Raw genomic sequence first — 12303 nt, forward strand, 5'->3', positions numbered from 1 at the left:
GCAATGAGAAGCCGGAGCATCGCAACTAGAGGGCAGCCCCCGCTTGCCTCGATGAGAGAGAGTCCGTGTGCAGCGACCAAGGTCTTGCGCAACCAAAAATAAATACATTAATGAATTACTGTATTAAAGAAGGAATGAGAAAATAATTTTGGAACTACTCTTCCCGCTGGCAAAGAGCCCGTGTGGTGATGCTGAGCCCTCATCCTGTCCCATACCCTCTTCACAGCACTTTCTGGGCTTTGCTTCATTTAATCTCTGCAATAACCTATCAGATAGCTACTATTATGATTTCCGTTTTACAGATAAGGATTATTCTTAGCTCGGAGTGGTCTGAATGTTGTGAAACTCCCTCAAACACTGCAGCACCTCCAAAACAGCCCCACTTAGGGCTGCATACTTGGTAGGACAAAGGCGCCAGGCCTCCCCAAGCCCCCTTCTTCTCAGGGGCCATCACCCCACTTCCCACTTCCCCTGATAGAAGCTGGGGTCGTCACAAACCCCCTAATCTGTGTGAGGCCCTGATGCGAGGGCTGGACAGCACTCAGCTAAGACACATGGCTGTGTTCCATCCTCCACTCTGGCCCCTCTTCCTCCTATAAAGTCATTTAAAATGGCCAAAGCCACACGGAGCTCACAATAGCAAAGCTGAGAGGAAAACCGTGCAGAGCAAGCTTTGCGCCACTGGCAACTGCACTGCCTCCTGTTATAATATGATTACAGTGTAGCCCAAATCTGAAAGACCACCCACTGCTTGCTTTATTGGATCCTTCCAATAAACTGGTCATGCTGGTAGCACAGTTTCTGAAGGAAATCGAAAATGACTATTATAAACTCAGTCTGGAGGATACACCCAGCCACAACGTGGGAGGCGTTTTATACAAACACAACCAGAGCCTTCCTCTCCAGCCAATCTGTGCTCAGCGCTAAGGATCCAGGTCTTAGCCACCAAGGCAGAGGGTAGAGGCAAAAAATACCAGCTGGCAGCAAGAGGCAAACAGGGCAAAGAATGAAAAGGGTTTAAAATGCAAATAGAATTCTGACAGCTTCGAATGCCCTTGTGAAGGACTCAGGCTCAGCGGGCAGGGCTTGCGGGGGCCACATTGGGTAGGGCTTGTTTGCATAATTCTCCACATCAGCTAGGCTAGAAGTGCATCATTGACCAGCCTCTTTCTTTGTTTTTTTTTTCTGTTGAATTACTGATTTTTTTTTTTCAAGCTTTGTATTTTATACTGGAGCATAGGCTTAGCGGTAAAGAATCTGCCTGCAATACAGGAGAAGCGGATTTGATACTCGGGTCGGGAACATGCCCTGGAGGAGGAAATGGCAACCCACTCCAGTATTCTTACCTGGAAAATCCCATGGACAGAGAAGCCTGACGGGCTACAGTCCATGGGGTCACAAAAGAGTCGGACACGACTTAGTGGCTAAAGAACATGGACAGCTCACAATGTTGCGATGGTTTCAGGCGCACAGCAGAGCAATTCAGCCGCACAGACACAGGCATCCATTCTCCCCCAGACTCCCCCTCCCCAGGCTGCCGCGTGACATCGAGCAGAGTTCCGTGCGCTGCACAGTGGTCCTTGCTGGTGACCCATTCCCAACACGGCAGCGCGCGCGTGCACTCTCCCTGCTGCCATGCTTCCCCCAGCAGCCATAAGACCACTCTCTAAGTCTGCGTGTCTCTTTCTGTTTGTAAGTAAGCTCATTTGCATCATGCTTTTTTAGATTCCACATATAAGGGATGTCATATGATATTTTTCCTTCTCTGTGTGGCTTACTTCATTCAGTATGACACTCTCTCAATTGGACCTGGGTCCTAAAGAAAACACTTAACCTCTGATCCTTGGGCACTGTTTCTGAAGACCAGAAATATGCAGTCACAAAAAATGCTAGAAGAATAACATGCATTATTTAAGCATTTTAAGCCATCCCTTGATGCTTGGCTTCCCTGGAACTTGGCCTCCTAGAAACACCTTGACTTAAAATGTGCCATTACAGACAGTGACAGGGCCAGGGGACAGGGTTATTTTAACATTTCATTCACAATCCCATAGATTCATCTGGAGAGCACTGTCGGGTTTATTTCAAACCTGAGTCTTCTTTCTTAAATACGGCAGTGTGTACATGTCAGTCCTAAACCCTCCCCTGACCCTTCCCCTCCAGTTTATAAGTTCTTTCTTTAAGTCTGTGAGTTTGTTTCTTCTTTCCTAGTGATCACCATCGCCTGAGAAGGGGCATTATTAACCCTTGCATGTGGGGGAACTAAGAGACATGAGCCTCCTGGCCTGGCCGAATGGGGCAGGATTCTTCACTGGGGCCCGGGTCCCCTGTAGCTGCCACTGTGGTTTGACCCCCCATTCTGGAGACATCGCTTAGATTAGGTAGGGGTGGAGGAGGGAGGGAAAGGATGTGTTGCATGGGAGAGGGGAAATGGGAATGCCAGAGGGGAGACCGAGCAAGAGGAAGCTGGGATGGAAGAAGAAGGAAGCCCCTACCGAGGCACTGAGGGTGGGGAAGAGCTGGGCTGGGGCAGGGGAGCAGAGAGCTGGTGGGGGCCTCTGTCAGGACCAAAACCACCGTTAACACCGGCTCAGCAAGAGAAACTGCAACAGCCTCGGGGTTCCAGAAGCCTCCTCCAGAGAGCTGGGTGCAGAGCCCTTCCCCCTCTACCCTCCCCAACCCTGCTCTCTGTAGAGGCTCTCCTGTCTCTACGCTCAAGACTCTCCTCTCCTCAGCTCCTCTGTATCTGGTGCCCCTCTTGGCTCTAGAAGCTGTGCGTGAACCCCGCAGTCACACCGGGTTCTAGCAGTTACTTCTTTCCCGTTTCCTGCACTGGTTTTCCAAGTCACCTCAGAAATGCCTTTAAAAATAAGGCTCTAGACTAGGAGGGCATTATGCTAAGTGAAAAGAGTCAGAGAAAGACAAGTACTGTATGACATCACTAATATGTGGAATCTAAATGTACAATGAACTAGTTAAAGTGACAAAAAAGAAGCAGATTCACGATACGGAGAATAAACTAGTGGTTACCAGTGAGGAGAAGGGAAGGGGGAGGAGGAGGGGCAAGAGAGAAGCGGGGAAAGGGAGGCCCAGACCCCTGGGTGTGAGAAGGCTGAGGACGCATTGCTTGACACGGGGACCGCAGACACAATTTTTAACATCTGTAAATGGAGAGTAACCTTTAAAACTGTATAAAAATTAAAAACATAAAGGAAAAACCGAGGCTCCACACAATCAGGAGTTCTGCTCACCACAACTCCACAAAAAGAGTGGCAGGCTCAGCTCTGGCAGTTCTGACAGTTTTGCTAGACTGCACGCCAGGTTAGGTTTCCTGAGGTAAGGGGACCTGCCCTAGACAGAGAGCCCAGACCGCAGGCAGCGCCCCTCGCAGGCCAGGCCTCCCCTGTGTGAGGCGGGGTGTCAGGCAGGCACGCAGCTGGCTCCTGGCTCTGACCTCCCTCAGCCCTGCCTGTGCAGCCTCTGGGCCCACGTGCGAGGTACAACGTTCCCCACACACCGTTTTAGAAAACCAGAAACCTTGACAGACAACTCTATCTGAAAGCCGGGTTTAATCTCATAAAGTTCATCAAACTTCTCCCCCCACCTTTTTTCCTGCCAGTGTTGAGGCGTAACTGACACGTAGCACTGTGAAGGTTGATGGCGCCCAGCACCATGAGCTTTGTAAGCATCGTGTATTGCCGTGTGCGACTGCGGGCCCCGCTGGATCTGTGCCGCTGCTCAGGCTTGCTCCAGCTGCGGGAGCAGGGGCTGCCCTCTGCTGCGCTGCACGCGCTGCTCACCGCGGTGGCGTCTCTCACGGCAGAGCGCAGGCTGCAGGTGCTCGGGCTTAGTGGTTGCAGCTCTCAGGCTGAGTGGTTGTGGCACACGGGCTTAGTTGCTCCACGGCATGCGGGATCGTCTTGGACCAGGGATTGAACCCCTGATGCCTGAATTGACACGTGGATTCTTATACACTGTGCCACCATGGAAGTCCCAGCATCATGATTTAACTTACATACTTTGTGAAATGATGACCATCTTAACTCTAGTGAGCATCCATCATCTCATACTACCAAGTAAAAGAAAATATTTTTTTCTTATGAGAAGAACCTAGGATTTACCCTCTTAACAACTTATATATAAATATAAGTTGTTCTTATATAGCCAACAGCAGTGTTCATTATATTGTACCTGACATCCCTCAGATTTGTTCTTAGAACTGGAAGTTCGTACCTTTTAACCACCTTCATCCAATTTATAAAAGTTTTACAATTTTAAATCCCTAGACTTGTGTTTTTAAAAAAGCAAAATTTGGGGCTTGTCTGGTGGTTAAGACTTGGCCTTTCAGGGCAGGGGGTGACGGCTCAAGTCCTGGTTGGGGAGCTAAGACCCTGCATACTTCTTGGCTGAAAACCAGAGCATATAGTAATCCACAAGCAATAGTGCAACAAATTCAATGATTTAGAAATTCATTCATTTAAAAATTCAAGTGAATTCAATTCAAAAATGGTCCACACGCCCTGCCCCCACCCCCTGAAGCAGAAACTTTAAAAAAAGCAAAACTTGGTGGATTTGGTCAGTATTACGGTATACGAGGAATCTCCTCAAGACCAGAAGGTCATGAGGGAGCCAGATGCGCGTCTGCGTGTACCAGAGAGCAAAGGCCCTGAGGTGCCGGACGTGGAAACGCACCAACAGCTACCTCTGTTTCGGTTGGCAGTGCTTTCCCCATGATGACAGAAGTTTCTAGATGGAGTCCTCTCCACTATGCAGACTGGAAAACTGTAGTCCAGAGAGGAACGGGGTTCGTTCAAGGGGCCCCAAGAATGAGAGGCAGAGCAGGGGGTTCTCATCCCTGGCCTCTGATCCCACCTACTGTTGTTCATTTCACCACATTACTCCTTAGGAGACCAGGAGGCCTGATCCTGGAATTTTACATGAAGAAATGATGTAATTGGCTCAGATGGTAAAGAATCTGCCTGCAGTTCAGGAGATCCGGGTTTGATCCCTGGGTCGGGAAGATCCCCTGGAGAAGGGAAAGGCTGCCCACTCCAGGTTGGTCTTCACACTCAAGGGAGACACAAACCCTAAAGGAAGGGGCAGTTTTTCGTCTACTTCCATATCAAGATCTGTGTGACATCATAACATTTCCACTTCGCATTGCAGACCTATAATTAACTCATCATGATCAGTGAGTGGATTTTCCATTTTGTGTATTTTTCTGAAACAGCTGGGGCTGTTTGCTTTTTGTGGTAAAACCAGGAGGAGAAGGAAAGTTAGTCATAAAATGATCAAGATTGGGAGAAAGATGCACCACTGGCCTGTCTGAGCACAGCGCAAGTACCCCTGATGTCAGAAACTCAGCCTCAGTGCACCAGTGCCAAACTGAATCTTGGCAACTTCAGGGGGAGTAGGCTTCCCAGGGAGAAGGCGATGGCACCCCACTCCAGTACTCTTCTTGCCTGGAAAATCCCCTGGACGGAGGAGCCTGGTGGGCTGCAGTCCATGGGGTCGCGAAGAGTCGGACACGACTCAAGCGACTTAGCAGCAGCAGCAGCAGCAGCAGCAGCAGCAGCAGCAGGCTTCCCAGGTGGCACTAGTAGTAAAGAACCTGTCTCCCAATGCCAGAGGCATAAGAGACTCGGGTTCGATCCCTGGATTGGGAAGATCCCCCTGGAGAAGGGCATGACAACCTGCTCCAGTATTCCTGCCTGCAGAATCCCATGGTCAGAGGAACCTGGCAGGCTACAGCCCATAGCATCACAAAGTGTCAGATACCACTGAAGTGACTTAGCACACACACGCAGAAAAGCTTTATTGCTTTGCCAGGCAAAGGGAGATAGAGTGGACTCGTGTCCTGAAAAACTGTTTGTCCCAACCCCGGCTGGGATTTGGTGAGGAGTTCAATTGCAGTGGTTCAAGGGTAGGGTGCTGATAAGGAGCAGGGTGTGTGCAGGCCCTGCATTCCTCTAGTCTGGCCTCAGGAGGTCTCCTGATGAGCTGAGTGAAGAATGCTTCATCACGTAGTTAACAACTTGCATTTCTTGGGGTTTTTAGTTCTGTTGCTGTTGTTCAGTCGCTCAGTCGTGTCTGACTCTTTGACCCCATGGGCTGCAGTAAGCCAGGCTCCCCTTGCCCTTCACTATCCATCTTGCCCTCTGCTGTCCCCTTCTCCTCCTCCCTGCAATCTTTCCCAGCATGAGGTTTTTGGTTTTTTTTTTTTATCTAATGAGTGGGCTTTTTGCCTCAGGTGGCCAAACTGGAGCCTCAGCTTCAGCATCAGTCCTTCCGAAGAATATTCAGGGTTGATTTTCTTTCGGATTGACTGGTTTAATCTCCTTGCTGTCCAAGGGACTCTCCAGAGTCTTCTCCAGCACCACAGTTGGAAAGCATCAATTCTTTGGCACTCAGCCTTCTTTATGGTCCAACACTCACATACATACATGACTACTGGAAAAACCACAGCTTTAACTACAGGGACCAAAGATATTGTTATGTGTATTCCTTGAGGCAGAGCCAGGATCCCGCACCAAGACCGTACTATCGCTTATTGGCAGCCCCTCCCTTATCTCTGCTTTCCCTACCCTCCCTGACAAGCAACTGTTTGAACCTGCCCTTTGGAACTCAGGGAAGCTCTTGGAGGCTGGAGTCTGTTCCCCACAAACAAGAAATGGGGGACACAGAAAGCATTCATACCTAGGAGCTGCAGAGAGTCCTGCTTGGTTTCACCCCCAACCAAGAGAGTTGGATGCAGGATCCATGCTGGGAATGCTCAGATGCTCAGTTGTGTCCGACTGCGACCCCATGGACTGTAGTCAGCCAGGCTCCTCTGTCCATGGGATTCTCCAGGCAAGAGTACTGGAGTGGGTTGCTATTTGCCTCTCCAGGGGATCTCCCCAACCCAGGGATCAAACCCACACCTCCTGTGCTCCTACACTGGTAGGTAGATTCTTTTTTTTTTAATTAATTTACTTTTTTAATTGAAGGATAATTGCTTTACAGAATTTTGTTGCTTTCTGTCAAAATCAAGAAGAATCAGCCATAGGTATACATACGTCCCCTCCCTCTTGAACTTTCCTCCCATCTCCCTCCCCACCCCACTCCTCTAAGTTGTTACAGAGCCCCTGTTTGACTTTCCTGAATCATACAGCAAATGCCCATTTGGTTATCTATTTTACATATGGAATGGTAAGTTTCCACGTTACTCTCTCCGTGCATCTCCCCCACCTCCTCCTTCTCTCCCTGCCCCCACCCCCCGTGTCTGGTAGGTGGATTCTTTACCACTAGTACCGCCTGGGAAGCAGGATCCGTGTCCCCTCCTAAAATAACTGTGAGTCCCACATATATGAAACTTACAAGAGGAGAAATAACACGGCTTGTGAACTTGGTCTAGGGACCATGTTTTCAAGTCACTGTTGAGGCTGAGTTTGTTTTCTGCGGCCTGTCTCCACTGCAAAAAGAGATGTCACTTTTTCTGCTGGTGGATATTTCCCTTGGGGAAATAAAACATCATGTGGAAAACAGTCACTCCCAGAAATGCTGGATAAACAGAGCGGGCAACTGCCCTCCTCGTTTTCCAAGGAGCAGACTGTGTAAGCCAGAAAGGGGTGCTTCAGATGTTAATCTTTGCAAAAACTCTCAAATGAATTAGCAAATAGTGACTGGAGATAAAGTAAAACTTGGTTCAAAGGTCAACCTCTGAAATGATTCAGGTTGCTCTCCACTCTCCACCTTGGCAGGGAAGGGCAGGTCCCAAAGGAAGCAGCAAAGAGTACACTCTTCCAGGAATTTGGGGAGAAGCTCCTGACTCCCCACAGCAAAAACAGCCTTGAAGAGAGACATGTGGGATCTGGGGCCAAGGGGGCTATTCTCAGCCCCGGGAGATGTGCTGGGTGAACTGACTATCCACTGAAGAAAGACCAAAGTGGGAGGAGAAAAGGTAGGACAACATGGTTATGACCTTGGAGCTGGAGTGGGCACGGCCTCAAGCAAACACAAATCACAAAGGCAAACAGAAAGAGTGATGTCAGCCTTTATCAAAATGCGGAACTTCTGATTCAGAATCAGAAATCACTAGAAGCTGAGATAAAAGACAAGCAACAGAGTTGGAGAAGGTGTTTTACAGAGATGTGTGTGCATGTGAGTTCAGTTGCTTCAGTCATGTCTGACTCTCTGATACCTCCGGGACTGTGGCCTGCCGGGCTCCTCTGTCCACGGGATTCTCCAGGCAAGAATACTGGAGTGGGCTGCCATTGCCTCCTCCAGATCTTTCCAGCTCAGAGATCAAATATACATCTCCTGTGTCTCCTGTATAGCAGGTGGATTCTTTCCCACTGAGCCACCAGGGAAGCCCGTAAGCTGTGTGTGCACATGTATTTATGCATATGTGTGTACACATATGCAGATACATTTATGTATATGCAGAAATGGACACACATACACATAAAAGCTGGATTATTATCCAGACTTTGTTAAAAACTACTATCAACCTGCAGGAAAAAAGACCAAGACCAACAACCCAATGGAAAAATAGATAAAAAGATGAGCAGCCAGTTCATAAGATGTGAGGGTCCAGAGAGACCTTTGTTTTATCTCTACAGTGCAAATTTTTAATATTTCCAGTGAGGGTTTATTCTTATATGAAGTTTATAAAGAAAATAAAGAAGAAAATCATCCAAAGATGAAACCCAAGCCATGAGATGTATTAGCTTGCCAGCATGTAGGGAGCACTTAATCTCTAAAGTATGAGCTCCTTGGCAACTACAGGGCAGCAAAGACCAGAGCTGGACCCAAACAGGACGCTAAGAGGGAGGCCCAGCCACTCTCAGCTCTGTGCCTGGCAGCCCACAGGGGTCTTGGCTGTGCCAGGGTGCTGAGAAGGATGGACTCCAAATTTAAGACCCTCTGATCACCATTCTTTGTGACATTGTACAGGAGACAGGGATCAAGACCATCCCCATGGAAAAGAAATCTAAAAGCAAAATGGCTGTCTGGGGAGGCCTTACAAATAGCTGTGAAAAGAAGAGAAGCCAAAAGCAAAGGAGAAAAGGAAAGATATAAGCATCTGAATGCAGAGTTCCAAAGAATAGCAAGAAGAGATAAGAAAGCCTTCCTCAGCAATCAATGCAAAGAAATAGAGGAAAACAACAGAATGGGAAAGACTAGAGATCTCTTCAAGAAAATTAGAGATACCAAGGGAATATTTTATGCAAAGATGGGCTCGATAAAGGACAGAAATGGTATGGACCTAACAGAAGCAGAAGATATTAAGAAGAGGTGGCAAGGATACACAGAAGAACTGTACAAAAAAGATCTTCATGACCAAGATAATCACGATGGTGTGATCACTCACCTAGAGCCAGACATCCTGGAATGTGAAGTCAAGTGGGCCTTAGAAAGCATCACTACAAACAAAGCTAGTGGAGGTGATGGAATTCCAGTTGGGCTATTTCAAATCCTAAAAGATGATACTGTGAAAGTGCTGCACTCAATATGCCAGCAAGTTTGGAAAACTCAGCCGTGGCCACAGGACTGGAAAAGTTCAGTTTTCGTTCCAATCCCAAAGAAAGGCAATGTCAAAGAATGCTCAAACTACCGCCCAACGGCACTCATCTCACGTGTTAGTAAAGTAATGCTCAAAATTCTCCAAGCCAGGCTTCAGCAATACGTGAACCGTGAACTTCCTGATGTTCAAGCTGGTTTTAGAAAAGGCAGAGGAACCAGAGATCAAATTGCCAACATCTGCTGGATCATGGAAAAAGCAAGAGAGTTCCAGAAAAACATCTATTTCTGCTTTATTGACTATGCCAAAGCCTTTGACTGTGTGGATCACAAGAAACTGTGGAAAATTCTGACAGAGATGGGACTACCAGACCACCTGACCTGCCTCTTGAGAAACCTATATGTAGGTCAGGAGGCAACAGTTAGAACTGGACATGGAAGAACAGACTGGTTCCAAATAGGAAAAGGAGTACGTCAAGGCTGTATATTGTCACCCTGTTTATTTAACTTCTATGCAGAGTACATCATGAGAAATGCTGGGCTGGAAGAAGCACAAGCTGGAATCAAGATTGCTGGGAGAAATATCAATAACTTCACGTATGCAGATGACACCACCCTGATGGCAGAAAGTGAAGAGGAACTCAAAAGCCTCTTGATGAAAGTGAAAGAGGAGAGTGAAAAAGTTGGCTTAAAGCTCAACATTCAGAAAACTAAGATCATGGCATCTGGTCCCATCACTTCATGGGAAATAGATGGGGAAACAGTAGAAACAGTGGCTGACTTTATTTTTGGGGGCTCCAAAATCACTGCAGATGGTGATTGCAGCCATGAAATTAAAAGACGCTTCCTCCTTGGAAGGAAAGTTATGACCAACCTAGATAGTATATTCAAAAGCAGAGACATTACTTTGCCAACAAAGATCCATCTAGTCAAGGCTTTGGTTTTTCCAGTGGTCATGTATGGATGTGAGAGTTGGACTGTGAAGAAAGCTGAGTGCTGAAGAATTGATGCTTTTGAACTGTGGTGTTGGAGAAGACTCTTGAGAGTCCCTTGGACTGCAGGGAGATCCAACCAGTCCATCCTAAACGAGATCAGTCCTAGGTGTTCATTGGAAGGACTGATGCTGAAGCTGAAACTCCAGTACTTTGGCCACCTCATGCAAAGAGTTGACTCATTGGAAAAGACTCTGATGCTGGGAGGGATTGGGGGCAGGAGAAGAGGACAACAGAGGATGAGATGGCTGGATGGCATCACCGACTCAACGGACATGAGTTTGAGTGAACCCTGGGAGTTGGTGATGGAGAGGGAGGCCTGGCGTGCTGCAGTTCATGGGGTCGTAAAGAGTCGGACACGACTGAGCGACTGAACGGAACTGAACTGATCACGATTCTACCATTAATGTTCCATTACAGATGTCGTTTGGTCACTAAGGCGTGTCTGACTCTTTGCAACCGCATGGACTGTAGTCCTCCAGGCTCCTCTGTCCACGGGATTCTCCAGGCAAAAATATTGGAGTGGGGTGCCATTTCCTCCCCCAGCAGATCTTCCCAAGCTAGGGATTGAACCCACATCTCCTGTCTCCTGCATTTTCAGGTGGATTCTTTACCACTGAGCTGCCTGGGAAGACTTGAAGTGTCTCTGCCACCCGCCTCCATTCCCCTGGCCTTGATTACCTTCTGGCCTCTCTGTGAGAGCTTGGTTTCTCAGCCCCATCAGTACTCAGGGGAGCCCAGCCTGGCACCAGCCCATCCAGTCTTGTTTCAACCAAAGCTGGAGTGGGATTGGGGAGTGTCTCCACCCTGTGCATTGCGGCCCACCGAACTCAGGGCTTCCACACACGGTCAGACTCTTCTGGCTCAAGAGATCGCTGTTCATGGTGCCAGAGCCTAGCAGGCTGGGTATCCAGGATCATGAGAGTATCCTGCCTTCCCCTCTGTGGCTGGCTGCCAAGGAGCACTATATCAGCTGATCACTTCAGAACGAACTATAATGACAACATTTTATTTCAAACACACCTTGGTTTTTATTATTTTTCAATTGCAGTATAATTGCTTTACAATGTTGTGTTAGTTTCTACGTACAAGATCATGTGATTGTATACATCAGCTGTACGTATACCTAGATCCCCTCTCTCTTGAGCCTCCCTCCCCCGCTCTAGGTCATCACAGAGCACCCAGCTGAGCTCACTGCGCTATACAGCAGCTTCCTGCTAGCTGAAATGATGTGGATGAACCTAGAGCCTGTCATAGAGAGTGAAGTCAGAAAGAGGAAAACAACATTGTAGTGTAATGCACGTATATGGAATTTAGAAAAATGGTACTGATGAGCCTAACTGCTAGGGCAGGAGTAGAGGGGAAGAAGCAGAGAATGGACTTGTGGTCATGGGGTCGGGGGTGGGGGGAGAATTTCATGGACATATATACACAGCTTGAATTTTATCCTATTCTCAGGAGGCCCGAAGGGATAAAGTCCCCTAGTCGCACACCGGAGGTTCAGAATTGAGAACTCACCCTGCCTTGGAACGGGAACTTTTATTTTGTAACTCCTGTCTCCGCTCCTCTGTGCCTGGGGTTCTGTTTGGGAGTCTCCCCAGGGTGATGGTGCCTCCAGATAAAGTCGTAATGAGAGAGGGGGAGGGAGACAGTGAAAAGGCCGGGCAGAGAGCAAACAGACCTTCTCCAATCCAAAGTCTAGACAGCAGGGCACTCAGTAGGTCTACAGAGTGACCCCCGACTGCCTATGAATGCCCTCTATTCAGGAATCCAGGCTTTTGTTTAAGGGTGGAGAGCGTTCTGAAGAGTG

Source organism: Capra hircus, chromosome 11 (assembly GCF_001704415.2).
Source record: "Capra hircus breed San Clemente chromosome 11, ASM170441v1, whole genome shotgun sequence".
NCBI lineage: Eukaryota > Metazoa > Chordata > Mammalia > Artiodactyla > Bovidae > Capra > Capra hircus.